We start from the raw sequence: 5000 nt of genomic DNA on the forward strand, positions 1-5000 counted from the left end.
AGACTAACAGGTATAGAAAAAAAATTTGAAGACCACACTCCCTCGGAACAAAAGATGGAAGAAGCCTTGGTCCATGTGAGGTTCGAACTCAGGTTTTGGCGTTATTAGCACCACGCTCTGCCGGCTGACCTAATGGGCCAGGTCACCTATGATATGATGCGTTCAGAAGGAATTGCAACTTCCAAGATGGCGGGGAGAAAAACGACACCAACCGGCCAATTCTTGTTTTCGTGCGATCGAGTTTCATGCGCCAATGTGGAGGGAACATAGATGCGTACGTACAAAAAAGGAAGCTTCTCTGTCAAACGAAATAAATGTTGTCGATTTCATTTTCAAACACGCAATCTAAGCATGGCGCCGTAGCTCAGTTGGTTAGAGCGCCTGTCTAGTAAACAGGAGGTCATGGGTTCAAATCCCATCGGTGCCTTGAGATCAGTGTATCTTATATTGTCATGGTCTGGCTGCACTTTCTTGCAGTTGAGTAACACCATCTTTTTGGAGTCATTTCTTTCGTTGAGAGTTAACGAGTTTTTAAAAAACTGATCGTTCTTCGTTCTTCAATAGAGTTACAAACATCATTTTACAGTTCTAGCCAAGATTCCTAGCCCAAGAAAGGAAGCGAGGCTCCCGGTGAACCTGCTTTGATACAAACCTTTGTGTTTTTCTAATGTTTATGTAGACTAATTGGAATTACAGTAACACAATTTACATGATAAAAGCAGCGAGGTCTGTATCAATACAAGGTCAGCGGCAGCCTCGCAGCCATTCATAGCCTAGGTCACTGAGCAAACAACTGTAAAATGACCTATTGCCGATTGCTGTAATAGATTTTTTGCTTCTGAAGTATTTCGGTTGACTTCAGAATGGTGCAAGAGTGGAGGATCCGGGTATCGATCCCGGTACCTCCCGCATGCGAAGCGGGCGCTCTACCATTTGAGCTAATCCCCCGTTACTATAGCCCATTTATAAGGCACACCAACAACCTTTTAACGAAGACAGGGAAGATTGGTCAGCTCCAAATTGTTTTCAATGCGAGACATATCCAAGATGGTGCTAACCAACAAACTCTACAACCATCGGTACCAAACTTAGAGTCATCCGATTTCTGAACATCTCTAGTGCTTGCTCAGGCTATTATTGCAAGTCAAAGTTTCATCAGATGTCAATTATTGATCGAGGATTCAACAAATGCCATCAAGGCTCCTGGAAAAACACACTTACCTTTCGTGCTGATAAGCTGAAAAAGTCTTCTGGAAAACTCTAGCTTGCACAATGTTGGGCCTCTACCGATCTCACAGCCAATAATTCATGGTGACGACACCTTTCTCTAAGTACTTAATGTTAGTTAGATGAGGGCTACAGCTCCGACAAAACCCCAGTGACACGTTTTCGATAAAGTAAAGCACGAAAGGGCCGCCACTGGACCTAAGACCAGTACTTTTCACCTCTTAAGCGAGAATCATTCCACCAAACCAAAGAGTCCAGAAAGAAAATTTCAAGACCAAACTCCCTCGGAACAAAAGATAGGTACAAAAAAGGAAGCTTCTCTGTCAAACCAAATAAATGTTATCGATTTCATTTTCAAACACGCAATCTACGCATGGCGCCGTAGTTCAGTTGGTTAGAGCGCCTGTCTAGTAAACAGGAGGTCATGGTTTCAAATACCATCGGTGCCTTGAGTTCAGTGTATCTTATATTGTCATGGTCTGGGTGCACTTTCTTGCAGTTGAGTAACACCATCTCTTTAGAGTCATTTCTCTCCTTGAGAGTTAACGAATTTTTGAAAAACTGATCGTTCTTCGTTCTTCAATAGAGTTACATACAGCATTTTACAGTTGTAGCCAAGTTTCCTAGCCCAAGAAAGGAAGCGAGGCTCCCGGTGAACCTGCTTTCATACAAACCTTTGTGTTTTTCTAATGTTTATGTAGACTAATTGGAATTACAGTAACACAATTTACATGATAAAAGCAGTGAGGTCTGTATCAATACAAGGTCAGCGGCAGCCTCGCAGCCATTCATAGCCTAGGTCACTGAGCAAACAACTGTAAAATGACCTATTGCCGATTGCTGTAATAGATTTTTTGCTTCTGAAGTATTTCGGTTGACTTCAGAATGGTGCAAGAGTGGAGGATCCGGGTATCGATCCCGGTACCTCCCGCATGCGAAGCGGGCGCTCTACCATTTGAGCTAATCCCCCGTTACTATAGCCCATTTATAAGGCACACCAACAACCTTTTAACGAAGACAGGGAAGATTGGTCAGCTCCAAATTGTTTTCAATGCGAGACATATCCAAGATGGTGCTAACCAACAAACTCTACAACCATCGGTACCAAACTTAGAGTCATCCGATTTCTGAACATCTCTAGTGCTTGCTCAGGCTATTATTGCAACTAGAAGTTTCATCAGATGTCAATTATTGATCGGGGATTCAACAAATGCCATCAAGGCTCCTGGAAAAACACACTTACCTTTCGTGCTGATAAGCTGAAAAAGTCTTCTGGAAAACTCTAGCTTGCACAATGTTGGGCCTCTACCGATCTCACAGCCAATAATTCATGGTGACGACACCTTTCTCTAAGTACTTAATGTTAGTTAGATGAGGGCTACAGCTCCGACAAAACCCCAGTGACACGTTTTCGATAAAGTAAAGCACGAAAGAGCCGCCACTGGACCTAAGACCAGTACTTTTCACCTCTTAAGCGAGAATCATTCCACCAAACCAACAAGTCCAGAAAGAAAATTTAAAGACCAAACTCCCTCGGAACAAAAGATAGAGAAAGACTGGGTCCATGTGAGGTTCGAACTCACGACCTTGGCGTTATTAGCATCACGCTCTGCCGACTGAGCTAACGGACCAGGTTACTCGGTACGCATAGCGTTTCTTGAACAACCGGTCTTATCCGATTTCGTGCTTAAGTGACGATTGTTGTAATAGAATTTAGTCTTTTGAGGCATCTCGGTTAACAAAATAATGAAGGGGGTAGTTTCTAAAGAAACTGTGATGCTGCGTCGGTGGGGAAGCAGTATACAAAAAGTTGGTTTTATCAACGGAGTTAATAATGTAAATTGGCCACCGTACAGAGATTCTATTAGCTTTTAGAATCTCTGTACGGTGGCCAGTTTACATTATCAACACCGTTGAGAAAACTCAATTTCGGTTAACAAAAGTGGAGAATCCGGGTATCGATCCCGGTACTTCCCGCATGCAAAGCGGGCGCTCTACCATTTGAGCTAATCCCCCGTTACTATAATTAATTTAAAATGCACTGACCAAGAACCTTTTAAGGAAAAGAGGGAAGATTGGTCAGCTTCAAATTGTTTTTAATGCAAGACAGATCTAAGATGGTGCAAAAGAACAAACCCTGTAACCACCTGTGCCAAACTTAGAGTCGGCCGCTTTCTGAACCGTCTCTGGTGGTTATTCATGCCATCATTGCAAGTCAAGGTTTTATCAATATATCGATTGATCGGGAATTCAACTCATGCCATCAAGGCTGAGGGAAATACACACTCACCTTTTGTGTTGATGAACTCAAACATTCATCTTGTGAAAAGTTCTAGCTTGCAAAATGTTGGGCCTCTACCGATCTCACAGCCAAGAATTCCAGGCCACGACAACTCTCTCCAAGGACTCAATCTTAGTTTCGTGAAGGTAACGGCTCCGACAAAATCCCAGCGACACGTTTTCGATAAAGTAAAGCACGAAAGGGCTGTTGCTTGACTTAAGACCAGTACTTTTCACCTCTTAAGCGAGAATCATTCCACCAAACCAACAAGTCCAGAAAGAAAATTTCAAGACCAAACTCCCTCGGAACAAAAGATAGAGAAACGACCTTGGCATTATTAGCACCACGCTCTGCCGACTGAGCTAATGGACCAGGATACTTTGCACTCATTGCGTTTTCGTTGTAATTCAGGAGAAATTTTAACTTCCAAGATGGCGGTCGCGTTTCAAACGCCAAGCTAGAGGGAACAAGCATGCATACGTACAAAAACAATTGCTTTGTGGAACTAGACTGCGAGCAGTCCCTTCGTAAATTAGTCGAGCGTCCTGCTTTTCTGAGACAGTCGTTTTTTGTCACGCAAGCAAATAAAATGACCATGGGAGGCTTGGGAAGAGGAGAGAAAGAACTGTAACCGACGCGTTCAACGGGAAATTCCGATTTTACCGCCAACAATGGAAAGCTGTCAAACTCATTTGACGACATAATTACATAATTACTATTGAAAGAACGATGTGTCAAAGAATATTTGCTGACCAAGTGAATATGACTACTGCGGTAGATTCAGGGCCTCTGTACACGACCCCGGGTTGAGTCACCGCGATGGGTAACCTTTTTGCAGTCAAATGTTTGTAAGCGTTTACACGAAAACAGTAGTCATGCTGGATCAGCCCCCCTTGCCGGGTAACCCTTTTTGAGACTCAATTTGACCTGGATAGAAGGGTTGAAATTTCTTCATATAAACATCGTTTGAACGTCACTCTTTTTACGGTTCAGCGTTCTTGCCCAAGTGCAGCCTGTAGCAAAATGGCGGAGGCGAGAAGGCATGAAGAGAGTGTGGAAAAAATAACGTCAACTTGGCAGTAGTAAAATGGCTGATAAAGTTAACACAAATATGGATGATTCTGATGATTGCATGGTTCGTCCGCCTTTTTCCTTTCTGACAAGTAGTTACCAGCCATTTCAACCGAGACGAAAAGGAACTGAACCGGGTCAGTTGAGATCGACACAACCTTCACCCAGCCCGGGCTCGTGTAAACGTAAAATTAGACGCTGAGCTGAGCCGGGTCGGTGTCCATCCTGGGCTCGTGTAAAGCGGCCCTCAGATTTCCTTCAAATGCACGATATTGCTTTTAAAAAAGAACAAAGGGTGGCTGTAGAAGTATTTCTTTCCGGTAAAGATGTAATGGCTGTTTACCGACTGGTTTTGGGAAAAGCATGATTTACCAGAGCTTTGTTCTTTTAAAAAATTCATTCCCAAGCAAGCTGAACAAAG

General features: G+C 43.2%; 4 non-coding genes across 4 annotated transcripts; 1 reads left to right on the plus strand and 3 right to left on the minus strand.

Moving 5' to 3' along the window:
• The first annotated feature begins 353 nt into the window (after positions 1-353).
• On the plus strand, positions 354-427 carry Trnat-agu (transfer RNA threonine (anticodon AGU)). The gene has a single exon. It is a non-coding gene; the product is annotated as a tRNA-Thr (tRNA).
• A 448-nt stretch (positions 428-875) lies between these two features.
• On the minus strand, positions 876-948 carry Trnaa-cgc (transfer RNA alanine (anticodon CGC)). Its single transcript has one exon. It is a non-coding gene; the product is annotated as a tRNA-Ala (tRNA).
• Positions 949-2124: 1176 nt separating this feature from the next.
• Trnaa-cgc (transfer RNA alanine (anticodon CGC)) lies at positions 2125-2197 on the minus strand. The gene has a single exon. It is a non-coding gene; the product is annotated as a tRNA-Ala (tRNA).
• Positions 2198-2785: 588 nt separating this feature from the next.
• Trnai-aau (transfer RNA isoleucine (anticodon AAU)) lies at positions 2786-2858 on the minus strand. The gene has a single exon. It is a non-coding gene; the product is annotated as a tRNA-Ile (tRNA).
• Positions 2859-5000: the final 2142 nt, after the last annotated feature.

The sequence above is a fragment of the Montipora foliosa genome, chromosome 14, assembly GCF_036669935.1.
Source record: "Montipora foliosa isolate CH-2021 chromosome 14, ASM3666993v2, whole genome shotgun sequence".
Classification (NCBI taxonomy): domain Eukaryota; kingdom Metazoa; phylum Cnidaria; class Anthozoa; order Scleractinia; family Acroporidae; genus Montipora; species Montipora foliosa.